The following is a 26,761-nucleotide window of genomic DNA, read 5'->3' on the forward strand; positions in this document are numbered from 1 at the left end:
GACGCAGCTCCTGTAGCAAATAATGATACTCCCCGAATTGGGAACGTCTCATGAGGATGTTGGGACGGCGCCGCTGGTGACATTTGTCAGCTTTCCACATCAATTAGGAGCACAGCAACTCGTTCCGTGTGATCAAGGTCTGCCATGTTAACTTGACTGACAGCCGGAGCTGGTGAGCGGAATTCTAAGCTCCTCCTATTTGATGACGCACTTGGGTGAATTTTCGCAGCAAAACCAGAGCGACACACCGGGCGATGGTGGCGTGGAATTTGTAGCATCGCGTCGCGCCCGGTGTGAATGCGGCTTTAGAGATAAGGTGAGAATCTTGGCCATCTGTGAGGAGCTCAGGGTAGACCCACTGCTTCTTCGCATTGAAAGGAGGCAGCTGACATGGTTTTGACATTTTGTAAGGATGCCCCCCTGAGTGCCTCCCTAGGGAGGTTTTCCAGGCATGTCCAGCTGGGAACGACCAAGGGAAAGACCCAGGACTAGATGGAGAGATTATATCTCAATACTGGCCTTGGGAACACCTCGGGATCCACCAGTCAGAGGTGGTTAATGTGGCCAGGGAAAGGGAAGTTTTGGGATCCCCTGCTTGAGCTGTTGCTCCCATAACCTGATAAGTGGTTAAGGTGAGTGAGAGAGGTTTATCCAGTGAGGCAGAGTGCTCCATCAGACAATTTAACAGTCATTTTGACAATTTTTTTCCTTCAACATTTTTGATTGGGATTGCATTACTTTTTTTTTTTTTTTTTTTTTTTTTTAAACTATACCCCTTAATAAGTCTGATTTGAAAAAGAGCTGAACCCGGACTGATTTCATCATAACCTGCTCTTCAAAGGATGTACCTGGATGGTTTTTCACACTTTCCTGTTTCACTAAGGCGCCTCTATGTGCCTCTCTGTACCTCGCATGCACCAAGTATCAGCCTCTAGTGAGCCATGATCGACCTGTCATTTGAGTCCCGTCCAGCCTCGAGTGGCTCGTGTTGCTGCATAAGATCCTCGTCAAGCCACATATGATCCATGTTGCGCCATGATAACACAATGTTTGGTGCACATTTAGGCATGGGTTTGGTTCAGACCTCCAGCCCTCCCACACTTGGTCCCTTTTTAAAGTGTGGGTTTTCAATTCACAGCATCCATTCAAGATGTTGTCACATTTATTAAACGCAGTCCAAAAATAGATGCTCCAGTACAGTCCAGCGCATGTGCGCTGTGTGTCAGGCTGCTGCCCACCTGTTTTCCAAAGTCATTAAATGCACCAGATCGGCTAGAACTGAACTATGGGTTTCTGGACTGCCGCCTCTGTGCTTCCGCTCGCTGGCTTATTTCTTTTGACACTGTGATCCCACTTTTAACTTTGGTTCATCTGTTTATGTCTGTAAAATCGCGCTTTTGCGCGCGCTGCCATTTTGCATTTCTGGGACAGCTGCCTCTGCGCTCCTGCTCACTGGCTTCCTTTCCATCCGCGGTTTGCCGGCTTTCTTTCTTCTGCGGCTTTAGACACAGTGATTTTCACACTGTGAGCCAACTTTAACTTTGTGTTCGTCCATTATTGACTGCAAAATCACTCATTTGTGAACTGGCATACTGCTTAAATGCTCGTTTTGAGCACGAGTCATTGTGTTAATGCGCACACACAGTGGAGCTCCTGATGCATTAACAAGCCATTAAATGTATCAGACATAATTTTATTATTATTATTATAGAGATATGACATGCAACTGTTTTACCAAGCTATTAAAATAAAACATTATAAATAATTACCTTTTAGCTGCTTCAAATCCATTCTCCACTTCATGGTGCAGGAGAGAGGGAGGAAAAAGCAGATGGAATTATGTGCACAAGAGAGCTGACCCGCTTCACAAATGGCATCTCCCGGTCCTCATAGCTGGTAGGCGCTCGGATAATGGGCTTTTACAGCCTTGTTCTCACCATTAAACATGCCTCTATAATCCTTGTTAGTCCTCATAGTAACTCGTACACAAACTGCCCCACGCTGTTGTTGCAAAATTTTGAACATCTTGAATTTAGAGCCACGTTCAGAGAGGAGCCTCGTTAACTGAAGATACTGCCTCTAAGAGCCTCTCAGAGCTCCCATTCTCCCACGATAGTTGAATGATGCTCTTGTAGCAAAAAAAAAAAAAGTGCAGCATGGCTCATTATCATATACCTATAAATGATACGCCAATATGATTGGATAAAGCACTAAAGAATAAATAGCAATATACCCTTGTGATATTTTTCACGGACCAGTAATACAACCCCTGGCAAAAATTATGGAATCACCAGCCTCAGAGGATGTTCATTCAGTTGTTTAATTTTGTAGAAAAAAAAGCAGATCACAGGCATGACACAAAACTAAAGTCATTTCAAATGGCAACTTTCTGGCTTTAAGAAACACTATAAGAAATCAAGAAAAAAAATTGTGGCAGTCAGTAATGGTTACTTTTTTAGGCCAAGCAGAGGGAAAAAAATATGGACTCACTCAATTCTGAGGAATAAATTATGGAATCACCCTGTAAATTTCATCCCTAAAACTAACACCTGCATCAGATCAGATCTGCTCGTTAGTCTGCATCTAAAAAGGAGTGATCACACCTTGGAGAGCTGTTGCACCAAGTGGACTGACATGAATCATGGCTCCAACACGAGAGATGTCAGTTTGAAACAAAGGAGAGGATTATCAAACTCTTAAAAGAGGGTAAATCATCACACAATGTTTGCAAAAGATGTTGGTTGTTCACAGTCAGTTGTGTCTAAACTCTGGACCAAATACAAACAACATGGGAAGGTTGTTAAAGGCAAACATACTGGTAGACCAAGGAAGACATCAAAGCGTCAAGACAGAAAACTTAAATCAGTATGTCTCAAAAATCGAAAATGCACAACAAACAAATGAGGAACGAATGGGAGGAAACTGGAGTCAACGTCTGTGACCGAACTGTAAGAAACCACCTAATGGAAATGGGATTTGCATACAGAAAAGCTAAACGAAAGCCATCATTAACACCTAAACAGAAAAAACAAGGTTACAATGGGCTAAGGAAAAGCAGTCGTGGACTGTGGATGACTGGATGAAAGTCATATTCAGTGATGAATCTCGAATCTGCATTGGGCAAGGTGATGACGCTGGAACTGTTGTTTGGTGCCGTTCCAATGAGATTTATAAAGGTGACTGCCTGAAGAGAACGTAAATTTCCACAGTCATTGATGATATAGGGCTGCATGTCAGGTAAAGGCACTGGGGAGATGGCTGTCATTACATCATCAATAAATGCACAAGTTTACGTTGATATTTTGGACACTTTTCTTATCCCATCAATTGAAAGGATGTTGGGGATGATGAAATCATTTTTCAAGATGATAATGCATCTTGCCATAGAGCAAAAACTATGAAAACATTCCTTGCAAAAAGACACATAGGGTCAATGTCATGGCCTGCAAATAGTCCGGATCTTAATCCAATTGAAAATCTTTGGTGGACGTTGAAGAAAATGGTCCATGACAAGGCTCCTACCTGCAAAGCTGATCTGGCAACAGCAATCAGAGAAAGTTGGAACCAGATTGATGAAGAGTACTGTTTGTCAGTCATTAAGTCCATGCCTCAGAGACTGCAAGCTGTTATAAAGCCAGAGGTGGTGCAACAAAATACTAGTGATGTGTTGGAGCGTTCTTTTGTTTTTCATGATTCCATAATTTTTTTCCTCAGAATTGAGTGATTCCATATTTTTTTCCCCTCTGCTTGGTCTAAAAAAAGTAACCGTTACTGACTGCCACAATTTTTTTTTCCTGATTCTTACAGTGTTTCTTAAAGCCAGAAAGTTGCCATTTGAAATGACTTAGTTTGTGTCATGTCTGTGATCTGTCTTTTATTCTACAAACTTACACAACCTGACATGAACATCCTCCGACGGCCGGGTTGATTCCATAATTTTGCCAGGGGTTGTATTTTTCATATCCACTGGAGTAAAACCCACAAAAGGATTTCGCCTTGGTAATCAGCCACTCCATACATATGTTGTGACGTCACGGCATGTGCAAATTGGCTGTTTACTCAGAAGACACGATGGACTACTGACTAGATGGGGACGCCCTCAGCGATTATGCAAGTATGGCTTTGTACACCCTTCAGAAACCTATACAACCATTTATCATTTATAGGTCTATGATAAATTGCTATCAAGTTGTTTACCAATGTATATGCGCTTTTACACCCTTCAGAAAACCATTCAACATTTATCATTTATAGGTACTATGATAAAATTGCTATCAACGTTGTTTAACCACTGGAATATGCTGTTTTACAACCCTTCAGAAAACCAATCCAACATTTATCATTTATAGGTATATGATAAAATTGCTATCAAGTTGTTTACCAATGTATATGGCTTTTTACAACCCTTCAGAAAACCATTCAACATTTATCATTATAGGTATATGATAAAATTGCTATCAGTTGTTTACCAGTGAATATGGCTTTTTTACACCCTTCAGAAAACCAATTCACATTTATCATTATAGGTCTATGATAAAATTGCTGTCAAGTGTTTACCAATGAATATGGCTTTTTACACCTTCAGAAAAACCATTCAACATTATCATTTATAGGTATATGATAAAATCATATCAAGTTGTTTTACAATGAATATGGCTTTTTACACCCTTCAGAAACCATTCAACATTTATAGGTATATGATAAATCGTTATCAAGTTGTTTACAATGAATATTGCTTTTTACACCCTTCAGAACACCATACAAGATTTATCATTTATAGGTATATGATAAAATCATTATCAAGTTGTTTACCAATGAATATGGCTTTTACACCCTTCAGAAAACCATACCAACATTTCTCATTAATAGGTATATGATAAAATTGTATCAAGTTGTTACCAATGAATATGGCTTTTTACACACCTTCAGAAAACCAACAACATTTATCATTAATAGTATATGATAAAATTGTTATCAAGTTGTTACCAATGAATATGGCTTTTTACACCCTTCAAAACACCCATTACAACATTTATCATTAATAGGTTTGTTAAAATCATTATCAAGTTGTTTATCAATGAATATGGCTTTTTACAACCTTCAGAAAACCATTACAACAATTTATCATGAATAGGTATATGATAAATTGTTATCAAGTTGTTTACCAATGAATATGGCTTTTACACCCTCAGAAAACCATAACAACATTTATCATTTATAGGTATATGCTAAATCGTTATCAAGTTGTTTACCAATGAATATGGCTTTTACACCCTTCAGAAAACCATACAAATTTATCATTTATAGGTATATGATAAAATCGTTTATCAAGTTGTTTACCAATGAATATGGCTTTTTACACCCTTCAGAAAAACATACAACATTTATCATGAATAATCCCGGACGTCGGCTCCTGTAGGGACGCCCACCAGAAGCGCTGCCGGACAGCTGCCACGGTTCTTCGCACCCCTGGATGACAGGAGAGCTTAGAGCCATGACAGAAGTCCAGAACTGCAAGCCCTCGCTTCTGGTTGGGACGTATATAGTATGTTCTTCGGCCCAGTTTCAGGGTCGGGCTTCGTGCCAGGCCTCCCGGACGGTTTCTCTCTACGTCCCAGGTACGGGTGGCCACGATAGTGGACTCCGGGATGATGGGTTCCGGTGGATCCGACAACTCCGCTTTGACTTCTTCTTCCTGTACCCCGGGACAAGGCATCCGATCTCTTGTTTTTGGTCCCGGGACGGTAGGTGATCCGGAAGTCAAAACCGGACGAAGAACAGGGACCAGCGGGCTTGCCTGGGGTTCAGCCGCTTGGCGGTCCTGATATACTCCAGGTTCCGGTGGTCAGTGAAAACCGTGAATGGCACGGATGTTCCTCTCCAACAGATGTCTCCACTCTTCAAGAGCCCTCTTTCACCGCAATGAGTTCTCGATTGCCGACGTCATAGTTCCGTTCGGCCGGGGTCAACCTGCGGGAAAAATAGGCACACGGGTGAAGGACCTTATCGGTCTTCCCGCTCTGGGAAAGCACAGCTCCTATCCCTGAGTCCGAGGCGTCCACTTCAACCACTAACTCGACTAGGATCGGGCTGCACCAAATGGGTGCAGCCGAGAAGCGCCGTTTCAACTCCTTGAACGCGGCATCACAACGATCCGACCAGGTGAAGGGGACTTTTGGTAAGGTCAGGGCTGTCAGGGGGCTAACTACCTGACTGTAGCCCTTAATGAACCTCCTGTAGAGATTAGCAAAGCCGAGGAACTGTTGCAGCTTCCTACGGCTAGTGGGTTGGGGCCAGTCTCTCACCGCCGCGACCTTGGCCGGATCAGGAGCGACGGAGTTAGGGGAGATGATAAACCCCAGGAAGGACAAAGAAGTGCAGTGAAACTCGCACTTCTCGCCCTTCACAAACAGCCGGTTCTCTAATAACCGCTGCAGGACCTGACGTACATACCGGACATGGGTCTCAGGATCCGGAGAAAAGATGAGTATATCGTCCAGATATACGAAGACGAATCGGTGCAGGAAGTCCCGCAAGACATCATTAACCAATGCTTGGAACGTCGCGGGGGCGTTTGTAAGACCGAACGGCATGACCAGGTACTCAAAGTGACCTAACGGGGTATTAAATGCCGCCTTTCACTCGTCTCCCTTCCTGATCCGAACCAGGTGATACGCATTCCTGAGATCGAGCTTGGTGAACATTTGGGCTCCATGCAGGGGCGTGAACACAGAATCCAGCAAGGGCAATGGGTATCGGTTACGAACCGTGATTTCGTTCAGCCCCCTGTAATCAATGCATGGACGTAGTCCGCCATCTTTTTTTCCCACGAAAAAGAAACCTGCACCCATCGGGGAAGTGGAATTCCGGATCAACCCGGCAGCTAAAGAGTCCCGGATGTAGGTCTCCATTGATTCGCGCTCAGGTCGTGAGAGGTTGTACAGCCTGCTGGACGGGAACTCAACGCCTGGAACCAAATCAATGGCACAATCGTATGGACGGTGGGGGGGAAGGGTGAGCGCCAGATCCTTACTGAACACATCCCCAAGGTCATGGTACTCTACCGGCACCGTCCCTAGATTGGGCGGGACTCTGACCTCCTCCTTAGCCTGGGAACCGGGAGGAACCGAGGAACCTAAGCATACCCTGGCAGGTCTCGCTCCACTGAACCACTACCCCGGATGGCCAATCGATCCGGGGATTGTGTTTCAACATCCAGGGAAACCCTAAAACCACACGGAGGTAGCAGGAGTCACAAAAAACTCGATCTCCTCCCGGTGATTTCCTGACACCACCTGGAGTGTCTTATGTGTGATTGGAGGGAGTAGGGAGCCATCTAGTGCCCGCACCTGCACCGGCGAGGTAAGCGCCACCAGAGGGAGCCCTATCTCCCTGGCCCATCTGCTGTCTAACAGATTCCCTTCAGAGCCCGTGTCCCACCAATGCTGGGGCCTTCAGGGTTAAATCCTCATAAGGACTGTAACTGGGAGTCGTGTGGCAATGTGGGTGTGTCCCACGTGAATGTCTGGCCCACCCTAGCCCAGTTTCTAGGGGCGGGCGTGGTGTTTAACCGCTCGGGGCGGTCTCTTACCTGATGCTCTATCGAGCCACAAACAAAACACGCTCCGCGGGCCAGCCTCCTCTGTCTATCTGGTGCCCGTAATGTGGCCCTCGTGTCCATAGCTTTGTCAGCAGGGGAGCTGTATCCACACGGAGCGTAGGAGCGTGGAGCGTGGGAAGGGCGGAACGCGGTCGGAACCGGAAGGGAGAGACGGCGCGTGCCAGGCCACGCCCTTCGTCTCATTCCCGACGGCGTTCTTCTAACCGATTGTCTAATCGTATAACAAGATCAATAAGCCCATCTAAATCCCGCGGTTCGTCCTTAGCCACCAGGTGCTCCTTTAGAACCAACGACAGTCCGTTTATAAAGGCGGCGCGGAGGGCAGTGCTATTCCAGCCGGACCTCGCAGCCGCGATGCGGAAGTCGACTGCCTAGGCAGCTGCGCTCCGACGCCCCTGTCTCATTGACAGCAGCACGGCTGAAGCGGTCTCTCCTCTATTTGGGTGATCGAACACTGTTCTGAACTCCCTCACAAACCATCATATGTCTGAAGGAACCGTGAATTCTGCTCCCAGAGCGCTGTAGCCCAAGCGCGTGCCTCACCGCGAAGCAGGTTTATTACATAAGCTATCTTGCTAGCCTCAGTCGCGTACATGACAGGACGTTGTGCGAAGACGAGCGAACACTGCTAAGGAAGTCCGGCACGTCTCCACACAACCTCCGTACGGCTCTGGAGGGCTTATGTATGCTTCCGGGGAAGGTGGGAGGGGTCGTTGAACGACCTGTGGAACGTCACTGTTACGCACAGGGTCGACAGGAGGGAGCCGCAGCAGCGCCCTGAGGCTCGCTTCCACCTGTGCGGCGAGAGCCTCCACCCTGCGGTTAAGGAGGACGTTCTGCTCTGATATTAAATCCAGCCGAGCCGTGAAAGCGGTGAGGATCCGCTCCAACTCACCGATCATTCCTCCTGCGGACGCCTGTGCGCCCTGTTCTTCCATTGGCCGTTCAACAGCCGGTTGACGCCCTCGGGATCCATGACGCTGGCCGAGATATCCTGTTGGGAAAGTGTAAGTAGACGGACCCACAACAGGGGGCGCAAATGAACGGACAATGGAATAGATCAAATAACAACACTTTACTGTTGTGAATGTGCACAACAAATACAATCGATTACAACAATGGACAAAATTCAATTCACAAAGGTGTCGTGTGGGCAGGCTCGAAGATAGGAGACGCCTCTCCAAAGTAGAACCGGAACCACACGGTTTCCTCCGCCACCAGACCCCGGGAATACTGGAGCCGCCAAGTCCCGAACTCCCAGGTGGCCACTGCCTCCGCGTGTCGGACCTGGTACTGCTGGCGAGGCAAAGAACAATTAAATGAGGGCGCGTTTGCACCCAGGAATCCGAACGGTAGGAAAGCTACCTCCACCTCTCGTTGGAAAAGTAAGCAGAATATCTGCTGTCCAACACACACAAGCAACAGATATTCACAGTCAGCTGAGAACGTTACCTTCTAGGTAGAAACGATATCTCGGCAAAGAGGTGGAGATGACGTTCTGCTGTTATACCGATGCTGATCCGATGAGTGGTGACAGCTGTCATAGGTGATGAGTGTCAGCTGTCACCCTGGCTGCTCCTGTGAGGCAGCAGCGCCCTCTGGTGCCTGGAGCCCGCACTCCAGCAGGGTGCCCTCTGGTGGTGGTGGGCCAGCAGTACCTCCTCTTCAGCGGCCCACACAACAACTAACTTATTTTATAGTTTCATACTTACTTAATACATCTAGTTTAATACGTTTTTTAAATAATTTAAGCAACCTTAATTCTTTAATTTCTTTGTTGAGATTGTTCCATAATTTTACACCATTTACTGCAATACTCCATTCTTTTACTCTGGTTCTGTATCTTGGTTTTCTAAAGACTTCTATTCCTTTCAGTTTATAACTACTTACTCTTTTCTCAAACATATTTGAATGTTTGTTGGTAAAGTATTTTTATTTGCTTGGTACATTGTTTGTAATATTTTCAAATCGACCAAATCATGAAATTTAAGTACCCTGTACTTAATGAACAATGGATTAGATGGATCTCTAAAACCACTGTTGCTAATCACCCTTAAAGCCCTTTTCTGCAGAATAAACAAAGGTTGTATATAAGTTGTATATGTTGATCCCCAGATTTCTACACAATAAGTTAAATATGGGAAAATCAATGAATTGTACAATGTTAAAACCATAACTATTTAATGAATATTTTACTTTATGCAAAACAATGGCTTTCGCTATTTTTCCTTTTATGTAATTTATGTGTGACTTCCATGTAAGATCTTCATCAATTATGACTCCTAAAAATTTCATTTCTTTTACCCTTTGTATATCCATTCCATCTATTTGTAATGACATGTTATTTTTTTTTGCTCTGTCATTAAACAATATGAAATTTGTCTTATTAATATTTGTGACAGTCTGTTTATATCAAACCAATGCTTAACCTTTTCCAATTCTGTTTTTATCACTACTTGCTACTTCCTGTATATCTGATCCAGAGTAAAACAGCGTTGTATCATCAGCAAATAAAATGCTACCAAGCACATTAGATACATTCACAAAATTATTGATATACAAAATAAACAGTTTGGGTCCAAGTACTGATCCTTGTGGTACTCCATAAGCAATATTACACAATTCTGATTTGATATTATTTATCTGAACAAACTGTTTTCTGTTTTCTAAGTAGCTTTTTACCCACTGATGTGCAATACCCTATTCCATATTGTTGTAACTTGTGAAGCAATCTGAGTGGTCAATAACATCAAAAGCTTTTTTCAAGTCAATAAAAATACTTACAAAATAATCCTTATTTCTATTGTTGTTGATATTTTCTCTATTAATTCCATAATTGCCATAGCTGTCGAATGTTTTGTTCTGAATCCATACTGAGCATTATTTAAAATATGATGTTTCTCAGTGAATTTATCCAACCTTGTCACAAAAACTTTTTCCATAATTTTAGAAAACTGTGGAAGCAATGATACTGGCCTGTAACTAGAGAATTTATGTTTGTCTCCATTTTTATAATGGGACTACCTTGGCAATTTTCATTTCATCTGGAAAAATCCCTGTTGACAGAGACAGATTGCAAATATAAGTAAATGGTTCAATAACAGTTTCTATTATACTTTTACAGTCATCATGTCTAAATCTTCATGGTCAGTTGATCTTTTGCTTACACAGTTTTTACAATATTCTTATTTCATCTTTTTCCACATTGTCCAGGAAAATACTATTGACCGTATTTACAAGTGTATGTAATGTATCTTCTACTATTGGTTTATTTCACTTTGTAAAGGTAATATCTTCTTCACGTAAAACCTTCTCAGGGGTTAAACCCAAGGATATGGCTTTTTACACCCTTCAGAAAACCATACAACATTTATCATTTATAGGTATATGATAAAATTATCAAGTTGTTTACCAATGAATATGGCTTTTCACACTTCAGAGAAACATACAACATTTATCATTTATATATGATAAAATTGTTATCAAGTTCTTTACCAATGAATATGGCTTTTTACACCCTGAAGAAAACCATGTATGGTGTATGGTTTTCTTCAGGGTGAGTCTGAGTAAACATTGGTGAACAACTTAATTGATAATATTCATTCTTCAATATTTGGTGGGACCAGGGCTTTAAGTTGTTCTGCTGCTTTGAGTGTTTTGCACTAAAGTCTGCTGTTTATAGATGATCATGTGATTGTTTGTAAACAGTAAATAGCTTGTACAGTTTATAAATGTTCTATGATAACTGTTAACTTGCCGTTGCCCCTCCTCTCCTGTCTCTCAACCCTCCCCCCCCCAGCTTGTGAATGGCTGAGCCTTTTGGGGATGCTCCTTTTATACCCAATCATGACACTCACCTGTTTCAAATTAACCTGTTCACCTGTGGATTGTTCCAAACAGGTGTTCTTTAAGCATTCATCAACTTTCCCAGTCTTTTGTTGCCCCTCTTCCAGCTTTTTTGAAGGAGTTCCTTCTACTCAGAATATTCAGCACTTTAGTTCAGAATAATCAAATTCAAGGGCATCCCCAAAAACAATGTAGAAAAGTTCCTGTTGTGATCTGACATTTCCTGCATAAATTATCTGGTATCAGTTTAATTCTGTGTAGCAAACGTTTGAAAGTGATATGGCCTCTGATTTATTCCGATTTGATAGTATTCATTAAATGCGACAGTGAAGACACCAGATCAGTTACAACTGTCAAAATGTCATCCACATAAATTAGTCATTTGTACTCTGAGTATATGCTGAGTAAAGAGCATCAATTTCTATTTTTCTGAAAATGCTGTTTTATGCAGCGTTCAGGTACAGCAACAAGTTGACAAAAGATTGTTGACTGAACTTACATAAGTGAGTATTATAGTAATATTAATGATTTGGGGAAATTACTAAAATTTCTAAAAAAAGGTTACAAAATGATTTATTTTTTATGTCGATCCGTATTCTGTAAAGCAGTGACTTCAATTTTACAGCCTCATTGCTTTGTCGTGAGAAATATCGCACCAATCATTTCACGATTCAGTTAGAAGTCTCAGTTTATCCCTTTTTAATTAACCTCTGTTTTTTTCTTCATATCAGGTTTTCCATCCTGAGATATTCCATAGAATGGAAATGCTTTTCTTTCAATTTGGCGGGTAACATGATGACAGTCGATAACCGTCTTTGACATAAGAATATCACGGGTGCGATTCATTTCTCTGTGATATACTCCATATTCCAATGTAGTGCTTTTAGATTTCTTTCAACTTGGTCCAGAAATGATTGAATCGTAAAAGGGTGAAAGTAAGCCGAAACGCAATGGTACACCAGAAGAGATGTAGAGTCCTCTACAGCCGGTAGGCAGTGTTACGTCCCTGCAGCATCAAGTGCCGTGTTTGACTGTGGCATAAAAGTTTAAAAGACATAAAAAAAAATAAAAGATGACAGGTTGAATCTATCCCCTGCTGAGTTAGAGGAGACGAGGGTGAAAAGGGGGCTATCTGCGCTCTGGACGGCAAACACACATGCTGATGCACACACATACACACAGATCGGCTCCCGCTGGAGTGGAGCGTGCACAGTCGATGTTAACACACTTAAGGGGAAAACTTCAGTACCGACAAAACTGGCCTGCGTGTCTGTTTTGTTTTATTTGTTTTAATTGAAATTTTCACGGAGAAGCGCTCCATAAAAGCGGAGCTGCAGGTGGGTTAAGAGCAGTCTTTAATATTAATATCTTTATGCGAGAGCGCAAAACTCTTACTTTCACCCCTGATTACAACCCTGGCAAAAATTATGGAATCACCGTCCTCGGAGGATGTTCATTCAGTTGTTTAATTTTGTAGAAAAAAGCAGATCACAGACATGACACAAAACTAAAGTCATTTCAAATGGCAACTATCTGGCTTTAAGAAACACTATAAGAAATCAGGAAAAAAAATTGTGGCAGTCAGTAACGGTTACTTTTTTAGACCAAGCAGGAAAATTTTTTAACCATGAGTCAAAACTATCTGCCTGTGCATGACTCGTGATATCCTGCAAGTCTGTATGGTGTGGAATAAATGATTTTTTTTTCTTCTTCCTTCTATCTGGTAGTCAGCTCAATCCTCTGTCGCAAAGGATTGAGCTCTACCACTTCTAGCTGTTTGTCTGCCACAAAACATGTGACAGGTAGTACTAAAAGCTATGATTTCAGACTGTACAAATGTTTTAACTGTTATGCTTTATTGCTATTGTCAAGGCGGGGCGGTTGCCCGACACCAGAAGCAGTTGGATCCACGAAGCACTCCCAGACTTGGTTTAGGCGTGTGAGTAATCATGGTCTTTATTCCAGGCTCAGGTTCAGCACACAGGTGATCAGTCAGCGGAGCAGAAGCACAATATGGGTTTGGCAAGAATGCAGTCATATTCAGGCAGGGTTCACAGGCACGAGCAAACAGAGTTCAAGGGTGAGGCAAAAAGCGGTACACGGCAAGACAAGAAATCAGGACAAAATACAGAGGCTGGGATGTGTGCATAGAGCGACAACAAACTGGCAGTGAGCTGTGAGACTGTGATGGTTTAAATAAGGAGCAAACAAATTAGGTGATGTGAAGCAGGTACGTGGAAGTCTCTGGAAGGGGGCGTGACCGGGGGAGCCAAAGGTTGTGCAGAGTACAATAGTGAAGGAAGGAAAGCACAGAGTGGAGTGAAGTAACAGACAAAGACACGTGAGCTGGAGCCAAGAGCGTAAGTAAGTGAGAACACAAGCAGACTGGAATAAAGTGCGAGAGCAGGGCACAAAGCTAGTGGAGTGACGTAACAACACAAAGATGTGAGAGGGATGAGAACAGAGCAGATGCAGGGCGTGGAGTGAAACAGCTACAACTGAAGACAAAATACACCAACTGGAACATGACAACTGATCAGAAAACATGGAGCATAGATAGTAAAGCAAAACTAAACAAGTATTAATAGAAAAACAAACAAGTGATAACCTAATGAAAACTGCATGAAAAATAGAGATAAATACAAAATTAAACCAATCTGACTTAACAAGGCGGTAAGACAAACCATAAGAAAAAGCAGTGACTAAATAATAACAGAAAACAAATCCTGACATAACTGTACAACAAATATTACAAATGAGAGGAACTAGATAAAACAAGTGATAAACAATGAATAAAACACAACTGACTGAAGAAAACTAGAACAAAATGAAAAGCCAAAGCAACACGTAACAAAGAAAACAAGTGACAAATCAAAACAGAACAGAGAATATCGCATGATGAAAATAAAATAACTAGTAAATCAAGACCGGGGCATGTGAAGGGGAAAAAAGAAAGAGGGAAAACCCAAATCAAACCCCAGATCAGGCCGAAATCATGACAGCTATGCCTGCAAAATATGTTAGTGGTCTAAATGTTTTCGTAACTAAATTTAGCAAAAGTTAATTGGTCCGCTGATGGTTTTCAAAGTTATCTGACAAACTAATCCATGAACAAAAAACTTAGCTTTGCTAATTTGTGGTTAGTGGATTAGTGGAACTGTGCTCACCACTGGGAAAGTTACAAGAAGCAGTAACTCAAGTAGAAGATTGGGGAAGTGGGGCTTTAGGTTCTCTGTTGAGAAAACTAAGACTGTTCTTTACAAGGAAGAAAATGGGAGAGGACATAAAACTGACGTTGTATGGTAAGAGTTGGAGAGTGGATCATATAAGAGGGGTTTCATGTGACAGTATCGTCACGTCAATTTTGTGTCCCGCGCCCATTCTGGATTATGCCGCGGTGGCCGCTGTGATACACTACGTGCATTTGGCGAACAATTGCAGAAGCTTCAACGTCGGTGTGAAGAAGCCTCACGGCACTGTGGCGGTGAGAGAGACCGCCGCTACCAGAAATTCACTGCTCCCAGAATTTTATTTTATTTTTTCGGCAATAAAATTCTATAAGACATAAAAATACCGCCGAGGATAACACAAGAATGCTTCCAATACGGATGCTTATTTACATTGTGGTCCTCGAGCACCGAGCTGCTGATCCACAAGCTGCCCTTCTAGCGCCTGGTGAGAGAAATCGCTCAGGACTTCAAGACGACCTCCGCTTTCAGAGCTCCGCTGTGATGCTCTGCAGGAGGCCGGCGAGGCTGACCTGGTCAGCAGCTTCCTAGTTCACAATATCGCAGTGTGACACTGTCGGCCATTCGTTACATCAACACTAAATTCACTATCTGGTACAAGATACGGATCCACTGAACCAACTGCTACACATCTATCACGATAAATAGCTTTATCTCGAGGATTTAAAGCATCGTATAACTGTACATTCTCTCCATTTTTCTATCACGTGCCAGCCTCCTTGTAATCCAGAATGGAGACGGCACCTGTCCTGCAGCAAATCTGTCACGTGATGAAAACCCTCTATACTGAAAGTGTGGAAAAATGCAAGGTGATGAACATAATGAGGTGTCCAGCTGGATCAGAGTGGGGTGCAGATATGGCCTCTTTAAAGCTAATTTATGTGTATCTGATAAGATCAAGACTGGAATATGTAAGTTTGTTATATGGATCTATCTCCAAGATGGTTTTGTCTGGTTGGACCTAGTTCAAGCTCAGGGCCTCGTGATATGTACAAGAGCGGTGCGGTCATCTCCAGTGTGTGCTCTGCAAGTGAAAATGGGAGAAATGCCACTTAGGTTGCGATGAAAGCAACTACAAGCAAATTATTGGATAAACCTGATGAGTCAGAGAGATGACCACCCAGTTAACCCTATTCAAGACTTGGACCCCATGGCAATTGCTTTCTCCATACTGTGCTCACTAAAGCCCTGAATAGGGTTAAAGCGTGATTCAGCCAAGGGGGAGAGAGAAGTGGCTTAAATTATTAAGCTTTGGGCATTCAGCGGAGGTAGTCACAAATTAACTGTTGGTGCATGACAAAGTATTCTGTCCAGGGGTTTTGTGGTCTCCTGTTCCTTTGTGGCAGCTGGAAATGCCAAGGGTGGACCTTGCACTGCTTGGACATAGTGCAGAGATAATAATGGATCATGGTTAATGCATTTTATGAGCACGTACTAGACAGATATCAAGAACATGTTTTACTTTTGCCGATGGGTCAAAGGATCCTGAAACAGGGGCTACTGGAGCAGCTTTTGTAGTCCAGGGCTGGAACTATATAAGAGAACATCAGATTTCTTGAATGTGTTTACAGTGGAGCTGTTGGCTATTTTAATGGCCAGTCCAATGGGCATCACAGATTTATCATCAGAAAGTGTTGGTGTGCAGTGTCTCTTTATCAGCTATCAGTAGTATTGGAACAGGATCATCCAGGAGTTGGCAAGACCTTGGATATGACATTCTTTTGGCGATTAGGGATATGGCAAGGAAAGGAGTGGAGGTAACATTGATGTGGGTTCCAGCACATGTGGGTATCCCAACTAACGAGAGGGTGGACAGGATGGCCAAAAAAGCTGTGAGAAAGGAAAACACAGACATCAGTGTCAATCTTTCTAAAGCTGAGGGTAAGTGTATCATATGGAGAGAAATTAATCTGCAATGGCAAAAGTGTTGGGAACAGGAGACCAAGGGTAGGCAATTATTTTCTGGAAGAAAAGAGTGGACAAGAAAGGAAGAAGTCACCATCACTAGACTGAGAATTGGGCATACATTCTTGAATAGTGCGCTATTCCTCTTAGGGAAACACCAGGATGGTCTATGTTTAGAATGTCACCAGCCAGACAGTTGTCCTCATGTATTGTGAGAAATATTCCAGGGAAAGGCAAGAGCTTCTGTCAGAATTTAGAAGGTCTGGATAGTATTTTGGAGTCAAGTGGGAGGGGGAAGTCGTGGTTTTTTTAAATACCTGAAAGTCACTGGACTCAAGAGGATTTAGTACAACTGTATTGGACTGATGCAGCAGGTGGCAGCAATGCACCAAAAAGGTTGCTGGCTGCCGGTAAACGCCGAAGAAGAAGTTGAGCTGCTATTTTTTATTATTTTGTTGTTGTTTTTTTTTACGACGCAGTAACTAAAGATGCAAGTTGTTTTTTGTCCAGTAAGGATTTGCTTTGTTAAAATAGAAAGTAGTCAGATTGGCGCTCATGCTGTGTTTCCTTTGCCGATGCTTGTACTTCAGCTTGTTCCGAGTTTTGGAAATAGCTAACTGGCTAGCTAACTGGCTAGCTAACTATCTGCGCACCTTTCCTTAGTTATAGTAACGTCCTGTGTGTTCATGTTTTATAATGGACTCACTGTATTTAAGATGTATTCGTGAATGTTGGACGACTGGCTGACTGACTGGTTCACAGCATGCAGATCCGCCAACAAACTGTCTCGTTTCTCTTTTGCATGACCAGGAACGTGCACTCAGCGACTTTCAGTCCATGAAGAGCTGCAACTCTCGTATTTATCCGTAAGTACTTCATGTCAATGAAGACATATTCACCGTTGTGTAAAATGTAGCCAATTTCGTAAGCTTTTATGTGTTTTCTTTTTTTAAAATAAGTTTGTAATTTTTTGTGGTAGCAGCAGTTTAACCCGGGTCAGGTAGTGTTAGGCCTGTCCTGATAATTTTTGAGGATATGCTGTCCAAGAAAATATCACGACAATCGATAATGTCGCAGTATTATTGTTGACACTATTTTATGGGTTAGGGTAACTATTTTATGCCACTGACAGCATAATAATACAAGTCCATTCTTTCAAATCCTGTATCTCTATTGTAAAATTAGTAACAGTCAGAAGCACATTTTACACACTTGTTTATATTTGCATTGTTTGACAAATGCATCCTTAATCACAAACTGCCAGGGAGGGGGAGCAAGAAGTCTCTCCATCTGCTGTTTTTGATCCCAGTTGGGAAAGGAACTGGCTATTTGCACGGCGGCCATGTCCATAACTCTCATTTCACTATTCGCCCGGCACGAAGTGTGAGACATTTTCGCTTTGATGTTGCACCATGCTCTTTTCATTGTATGTATGATGAAATCGATTAGTGTACTGTACAGGAGACATCTTCAGCTTCAAAATAATAAAAAAAAAAAATCATCAAAATTGGACAAATATTAAAGGATGCAGTATGTTTGTTTATACAGGTAATTCCAAGTTTTGCCACCAGAGTGAAATGAGAGTTATAGGGTCTGCCATTGGGAAAAGTGGATGGGATGGTGATTTTTAAAATACATTTTCACATTGGTTGTTCTCTTTCACGTCGGGCTTTCCTTGCTCACCCAAATAGAGTCCGAAATGTTCCCACACCGGTGCTGCTGAATTAAGCCTGGGTGTGTCACTGACTATTTGAAAAATGGTCCATGTTTTAAGCTGTCATGTAGCCGCTACTAAGGTGCCTCTATGTACCTCGCATCCAGTGGTGGGCACAGCTAACCAAAAAGTTAGCTCTGATAACAGTTAATCTGCTAACTGAAAAGTTATCTTTTATAAAGCTAAACCGATAAACCCCTAAAAAATTTAGCGGAATTTACAGATAAAAGCTAAACTGATAACTTTCAGTATTGATTTCAGTACACTAGCAGCTACTGACACAACAACGAGCCAGCGCTTCTGTGTCAGATCAGCCTTCTCTCAGCAAAAGAGACCTGGTGACCAAGTAAAAAGAGGAGGAGACAATTTCTCTTCACAGCATACAGCCTCGCCGCCATATCACGCAAGTCATCCACAGGCATACAGTTTTAACTTATAGTTAAAATTTTAACCAAACTAATTCCAGACAAGTTATTTAACCCTCTGGGGCCGACGCCGTCGTATATGACGGCTAAGACCAAGCTTTACTAAATTATAAATGACTTTTTAATGAGTTGAGATAGAAACTTACTTTTTTTGCTGAAAAGTTAACTCTGCGGACTTTCGAGCCAGCCATCAGCCATCTTTGTACTCCTCATAGAAGCTGTGTGATGACGTGCACAATGTGAGTGTCCAATCGGAATTGATTCACCGTCACATGGTTTTCCAAAATCCAATCTTAGGGCAGATTTACCTCACGTGAAAAGCCAAAGATCATTTTCAGGAGTGATATGTTACTAGTTGGCCCATTTGAATAGCACCCTCGCTTCTCCAATGCGCCCTGCGCCATTATGCACAGCTATCAGTGAAAGCAGACGGAGAGCCTCTAATGACAATCTCACGTGCTTAAACAGAGTGTGTAACTATCAGGATTGCTCCACTAGTTTGCATGTGAATGTTACTGGATAACTCTGTTGCTTTCTCGGTGTAAAAGCACTGTTTACCATATCAATGGAGCGAGGGGGAGGGGCCGCTCCTCAGACTGTAAAGAGCTGCTCATTGCAGCGTTGTTTCATTTAAATACGCACAAAATACGCACGTACTCAGCCTTTAACAGTGTTCGTTCATACTTGCAGTTGCGTGTGTTCGCGTTTTAATGTGTGCACACAGTCGCGTGTGCCATGCTGCACCAGTTTCAGTGCTATTTTCTGCCTCTGTGGAAGTGCGCTCTGTTCTCTACTGCATGGTGTGGTGCGGCTCAAAAACCGAGTCATTTAACATTCATTCATTCATTCATTCATCTTCTACCGCTTAGTCCAATTAGTGGTCGCGGGGGGCTGGAGCCTATCCCAGCAGTCATAGAGCGCGAGGCGGGGTACACCCAGGACAGGACGCCAGTCCGTCGCAGGGCCACAAACAGACAAACAAACACACACACACACCTACGGACAATTTAAAGATCCCAATCCACCTAACCCGCATGTCTTTGGGCACCCGGAGGAAACCCACGCAAACACGGGGAGAACATGCAAACTCCACACAGAAAGGCCACGGGAACTGAACCCATGACCTTCTCGCTGTGAGGCAACAGTGCTAACCACTAAGCCACCGTGCTGCCTCATGTAACATTATTATTATTATTTATTTTTTATGCAGCGAGTGCGTGTTTATTTTAGAGTCACAGCTCTTTTCAGCTTTGATCAGACTGGTCGATCAGGGCGTTTGATGAGCGCACCGACATGCAGCGAGTATGCGTTTATTTTAGAGTCACAGCTCTTTTCAGCTTTGATCAGACTGATCGATCAGGGTGTTTGATGAGTGCACCGACATGCAGTGAGTGCGCATTTATTTTAAAGAGTCACAGCTCTTTTCAGCTTTGATCAGACTGATCGATCAGGTCGTATGAGTGCACCGACATGCAACGAGTGCGCGTTTATTTTAAAGAGTCACAGCTCTGATTAGACACACAGAGAGAGAGAGAGAGAGATTTTATTTTAAGGAGACTCAGACTCCTCAAAATAAAACCGCTGTCTCTCTCTCTCTCTCTCTGTCACAGAGAGAGAGAGAGAGCACGAGAGAGCGCTTTTATGAAACGATGTGACACAGTGAAACAGTCATCATCAATCCAGTATGATAAAGTGAAGCAACGATCTTGCAGTATTTGTAGCTCCAGAAGAACAACAGTGAGATGTGAAGTGGCGCACAGTACCGTGTCGAAGCATGGGTGGGCTCACAATAGCGGACAGTAGCACGGCACTGCGTGTACTCGCGTGAAGGCTCCATGCTGTGCTGTACACAGAAGAAAATTAAACAGGTTTAATTTCTTCCGTCCTATGCGCGTAGCCCTCAACATACTGCTACGTATTGTGAAAAAACTCCTCGTGAAGTGGGCAGAGAGCTGCTCATTACAGCGTAGACGATACGCTGTAATGAGCAGCTCTACGTATATGCCACTGTGACAGGCCCTTAAGAAGCCAAAGTGGGCCAAAGTGTGAATGAAAGCTGCTTTAGGAGCAGCACAGAACACTCCAAAACACAGTAGAAGTTTGTGATGTAACCTTTGTGTAATAGCAGACATAAATTGCTTTGAGATGAAGACAAAAAATGCATAGACCATTTTGTATATGTTGTTCAAAATGTGCATTTGTGTTTATTGTTTGAACCTTTTTATTGTACAGTCTTTCACACAATACCTCAAATTACCTTTCTAAAGTGTCAAAATAGTTGTTTATTATAGTTTGCTGTGTGTTTTGAATAAATGTGTGTGGAAAATTATTAATTCCGCTTTACTTTTTCCTTTCTTATTTCTGATTATAAACCTTTATTACACTTATAAAACACAACAAAAGCATATATATTCTGAAAGCACAGGTTGTCCTGAAAAAAGAGACATAAAATGTGATTGTGGGATGCAGGGAGCGCTGTTAACAGCAATAATAAAACATTTATGCCAGGCGAGTGAACTGTCCAAAAAATGCCCTAGGACCGCAGAGGGTTAAATTAACATCACATCTGGCGTTTTATAAAGTGAAAATATCATCTATATGTTTTAGTTTTAAATTAATGCACTAATTTTGAAGGTTTTAGCATTTGGACACACATGCTGCAGTGCATTATGGGTAAAGTTTCATGACAGGAGAAATGCTTTGAGACGCTCTGATCAGGTGGACAACAGCATTAAACTCTTTATATGTTGTGCCTAAAATGCTCGTGAATATATTCTCTGGGTTTCTAGACATTGTTATTGTGTTTGTTTTATGTAAACATGCCAGAAGCTCAGGTTGCTTCTCCATTATTTTCAAAGGGAATAATCACTGTGAGCTGCAATCACTTCCTGTTTGGTCTTTAACGTCCTGCCTATTGTCCTTTACAACACTGTTTGTCTTCTTTGTTCCAGAGTAATGTAATAGATAGATAGACAGACAGACAGAATTAGCCCTTTGTGTGTGTGTGTGTGTGTATATATATATGTGTGTGTGTATATATATATATATATATATATATGTGTGTGTATATATATATATATATATATACACACATATATATAGTCTGAGAGCGAAGCGCTCTATTGGGGTGATATGGTACTTTGAGGTCCCTAAGATAAGATGGGACCTGATTATTCAAAACCTTATAAGTAAGAAGAAGAATTTTAAATTCTATTCTAGAATTAACAGGAAGCCAATGAAGAGAGGCCAATATGGGTGAGATATGCTCTCTCCTTCTAGTCCCCGTTAGTACTCTAGCTGCAGCATTTTGAATTAACTGAAGGCTTTTCTGGCAACTTTTAGGACAACCTGATAATAATGAATTACAGTAGTCCAGCCTAGAGGAAATAAATGCATGAATTAGTTTTTCAGCATCACTCTGAGACAAGACCTTTCTAATTTTAGAGATATTGCATAAATGCAAAAAAGCAGTCCTACATATTTGTTTAATATGCACTTTAAATGACATATCCTGATCAAAAATGACTCCAAGATTTCTCACAGTATTACTAGAGGTCAGGGTAATGCCATCCAGAGTAAGGATCTGGTTAGACACCATGTTTCTAAGATTTGTGGGGCCAAGTACAATAACTTCAGTTTTGTCTGAGTTTAAAAGCAGGAAATTAGAGGTCATCCATGTCTTTATGTCTGTAAGACTATCCTGCAGTTTAGCTAAATGGTGTGTGTCCTCTGGCTTCATGGATAGATAAAGCTGGATATCATCTGCGTAACAATGAAAATTTAAGCAATGCTGTCTAATAATACTGCCTAAGGGAAGCATGTATAAAGTGAATAAAATTGGTCCTAGCATAGAACCTTGTGGAACTCCATAATTAACCTTAGTCTGTGAAGAAGATTCCCCATTTACATGAACAGATTGTAATCTATTAGATAAATATGATTCAAACCATCGCAGCGCAGTGCCTTTAATACCTATGGCATGCTCTAATCTCTGCAATAATATTTTATGGTCAACAGTATCAAAAGCAGCACTGAGGTCTAACAGAACAAGCACAGAGATGAGTCCACTGTCTGAGGCCATAAGAAGATCATTTGTAACCTTCACTAATGCTGTTTCTGTACTGTGATGAATTCTAAAACCTGACTGAAACTCTTCAAATAGACCATTCCTCTGCAGATGATCAGTTAGCTGTTTTGCAACTACCCTTTCAAGAATTTTTGTGAGAAAAGGAAGGTTGGAGATTGGCCTATAATTAGCTAAGATAGCTGGGTCAAGTGATGGCTTTTTAAGTAATGGTTTAATTACTGCCACCTTAAAAGCCTGTGGTACATAGCCAACTAATAAAGATAGATTGACCATATTTAAGATCGAAGCATTAAATAATGGTAGGGCTTCCTTGAGCAGCCTGGTAGGAATGGGGTCTAATAGACACGTTGATGGTTTGGATGAAGTAACTAATGAAAATAACTCAGACAGAACAATCGGAGAGAAAGAGTCTAACCAAATACCGGCATCACTGAAAGCAGCCAAAGATAATGATACGTCTTTGGGATGGTTATGAGTAATTTTTTCTCTAATAGTTAAAATTTTATTAGCAAAGAAAGTCATGAAGTCATTACTAGTTAAAGTTAAAGGAATACTCGGCTCAATAGAGCTCTGACTCTTTGTCAGCCTGGCTACAGTGCTGAAAAGAAACCTGGGGTTGTTCTTATTTTCTTCGATTAGTGATGAGTAGTAAGACGTCCTAGCTTTACGGAGGGCTTTTTTTTATAGAGCAACAGACTCTTTTTCCAGGCTAAGTGAAGATCTTCTAAATTAGTGAGACGCCATTTTCTCTCCAACTTACGGGTTATCTGCTTTAAGCTGCGGGTTTATGAGTTATACCACGGAGTCAGGCACTTCTGATTTAAAGCTCTCTTTTTCAGAGGTGCTACAGCATCCAAAGTTGTCTTCAATGAGGATGTAAAACTATTGACGAGATACTCTATCTCACTCACAGAGTTTAGGTAGCTACTCTGCACTGTGTTGGTATATGGCATTAGAGAACATAAACAAGGAATCATATCCTTAAACCTAGTTACAGCGCTTTCTGAAAGACTTCTAGTGTAATGAAACTTATTCCCCACTGCTGGGTAGTCCATCAGAGTAAATGTAAATGTTATTAAGAAATGATCAGACAGAAGGGAGTTTTCAGGGAATACTGTTAAGTCTTCAGTTTCCATACCATAAGTCAGAACAAGATCTACGATATGATTAAAGTGGTGGGTGGACTCATTTACTTTTTGAGCAAAGCCAATTGAGTCTAATAATAGATTAAATGCAGTGTTGAGGCTGTCATTCTCAGCATCTGTGTGGATGTTAAAATCACCCACTATAATTATCTTATCTGAGCTAAGCACTAAGTCAGACAAAAGTTCTGAAAATTCACAGAGAAACTCACAGTAACGACCAGGTGGACGATAGATAATAACAAATAAAACTGGTTTTTGGGACTTCCAATTTGGATGGACAAGACTAAGAGTCAAGCTTTCAAATGAATTAAAGCTCTGTCTGGGTTTTTGATTAATAAGCTGGAATGGAAGATTGCTGCTAATCCTCCGCCTCGGCCCGTGCTACGAGCATTCTGGCAGTTAGTGTGACTCGGGGGTGTTGACTCATTTAAACTAACATATTCATCCTGCTGTAACCAGGTTTCTGTAAGGCAGAATAAATCAATATGTTGATCAATTATTATATCATTTACTAACAGGGACTTAGAAGAGAGAGACCTAATGTTTAATAGACCACATTTAACTGTTTTAGTCTGTGGTGCAGTTGAAGGTGCTATATTATTTTTTTCTTTTTGAATTTTTATGCTTAAATAGATTTTTGCTGGTTATTGGTGGTCTGGGAGCAGGCACCGTCTCTACGGGGATGGGGTAATGGGGGGATGGCAGGGGGAGAGAAGCTGCAGAGAGGTGTGTAAGACTACAACTCTGCTTCCTGGTCCCAACCCTGGATAGTCACGGTTTGGAGGATTTAAGAAAATTGGCCAGATTTCTAGAAATGAGAGCTGCTCCATCCAAAGTGGGATGGATGCCGTCTCTCCTAACAAGACCAGGTTTTCCCCAGAAGCTTTGCCAATTATCTATGAAGCCCACCTCATTTTTGGATGCCACTCAGACAGCCAGCAATTCAAGGAGAACATGCGGCTAAACATGTCACTCCCGGTCCGATTGGGGAGGGGCCCAGAGAAAACTACAGAGTCCGACATTGTTTTTGCAAAGTTACACACCGATTCAATGTTAATTTTAGTGACCTCCGATTGGCGTAACCGGGTGTCATTACTGCCGACGTGAATTACAATCTTACCAAATTTACGCTTAGCCTTAGCCAGCAGTTTCAAATTTCCTTCAATGTCGCCTGCTCTGGCCCCCGGAAGACAATTGACTATGGTTGCTGGTGTCGCTAACTTCACATTTCTCAAAACAGAGTCGCCAATAACCAGAGTTTGATCCTCGGCGGGTGTGTCGTCGAGTGGGGAAAAACGGTTAGAAATGTGAACGGGTTGGCGGTGTACACGGGGCTTCTGTTTAGAACTACGCTTCTTCCTCACAGTCACCCAGCCGGCCTGCTTTCCCGGCTGCTCGGAATCTGCTGGGGGACAGCTAACGGCGGCTAAGCTACCTTGGTCCGCACCGACTACAGGGGCCTGGCTAGCTGTAGAATTTTCCACGGTGCGGAGCCGAGTCTCCAGTTTGCCCAGCCTGGCCTCCAAAGCTACGAATAAGCTACACTTATTACAAGTACTATTACTGCTAAAGGAGGCCGAGGAATAACTAAACATTTCACATCCAGAGCAGAAAAGTGCAGGAGAGACAGGAGAAGCCGCCATGCTAAACCGGCTAAGAGCTAGTAGCTGCGCTAAGCTAGTGGATTCCTACAGACACACAAAGTGAGTAATGTGTAAATAATTTAGAGGTGATTCAGCAGAGGGAGTGCTTTAGTTAAGGCACGTGAAGATTACACTGTGAAACAAATTGTTATCTAAGTAACTAGATCAATCTAACTGCGCAGATTAAACAGCTAACAGATACATCAAAACACCGCTGTGCTCCGGAACAGGAAGTGATACAATACCGCAGTGAGAGCCAACCACCAGTAGAGGCAAGCAAGAGCAAGTCTTCTCAAGTCAAGTCTGGGAGCATATTGTTAAAATCTTATCAATACCCATCCCTACTCCTTAGTAAGGCACATGGCAGCCCACCTGAACTTTGCCAAAAGGCACCTGAAGGACTCTCAGACCATGAGAAACAAAATTCTCTGGTCTGATGAGACAAAGATTGAACTCTTTGGCGTGAATGCCAGACATCATGTTTGGAGGAAACCAGGCACCATCCCTACAGTGAAGCATGGTGGTGGCAGCATCATGCTGTGGGGATGTTTTTCAGCGGCAGGAACTGGGAGACTAGTCAGTGTTGAGGGAAAGATGAATGCAGCAATGTACAGAGACATCCTGGTGTACATTGATGAACATTTTCTTTATAAAAGAAATAAAAACGTAAATGTACATAATTGCAGCCATAGGCTGATTTCCATTGTCAGTCCCCCTGACAAATGGTACAGGCAAATTCCTAAAATAGTAAAAGAAAAAACACATAAAATCATATTAAACACAATGTACTCCGGTTGCGAGTACATTGCGAATTGCGACAGTCAGTTGCGAATGACGCAACCGACAGGCGTGAAAAAATTCACGCATGCGCACGAAGGTTCATGCTTGGCTGATGCAAGTGCACATGATTCAAATCCATATGGTTTTTGCAAAAAATAAAAAGGTCGGATAGTTTTCTAACAGACCTTGTATTTAGCGTAGTTGCTACAACACAGATTGTGGCACATTCCCAGCCCTTTACACAATGTCCAAGTTTCACATCATAGCAAACACGAATAACTGTGAGGGCAGGTTTGGGTAGACATCAGCCATCCCTTCAGATGTTTTTTAAAAGTACTAAAAGTGGG

General features: G+C 42.3%; 2 long non-coding RNA genes across 2 annotated transcripts in view; both read left to right on the forward strand.

Annotated features, from left to right (window-relative positions):
- Nucleotides 1-450: 450 nt before the first annotated feature.
- Nucleotides 451-16,676, forward strand: LOC117511557. The gene is made up of 4 exons (XR_004560958.1): nt 451-632; nt 1,151-1,155; nt 10,862-10,871; nt 16,667-16,676. It is a non-coding gene; the product is annotated as an uncharacterized LOC117511557 (long non-coding RNA).
- A 350-nt stretch (nt 16,677-17,026) lies between these two features.
- The window catches only part of LOC117511558, a 46,111-nt gene continuing 36,376 nt past the window's right edge, over nt 17,027-26,761 (forward strand). The window contains exons 1-2 of the long non-coding RNA XR_004560959.1: nt 17,027-17,129; nt 17,431-17,486. This is a non-coding gene — a long non-coding RNA (uncharacterized LOC117511558). The remainder of the gene's footprint in view (nt 17,130-17,430; nt 17,487-26,761) is intronic.

Source organism: Thalassophryne amazonica, chromosome 6, assembly GCF_902500255.1.
Source record: "Thalassophryne amazonica chromosome 6, fThaAma1.1, whole genome shotgun sequence".
Classification (NCBI taxonomy): domain Eukaryota; kingdom Metazoa; phylum Chordata; class Actinopteri; order Batrachoidiformes; family Batrachoididae; genus Thalassophryne; species Thalassophryne amazonica.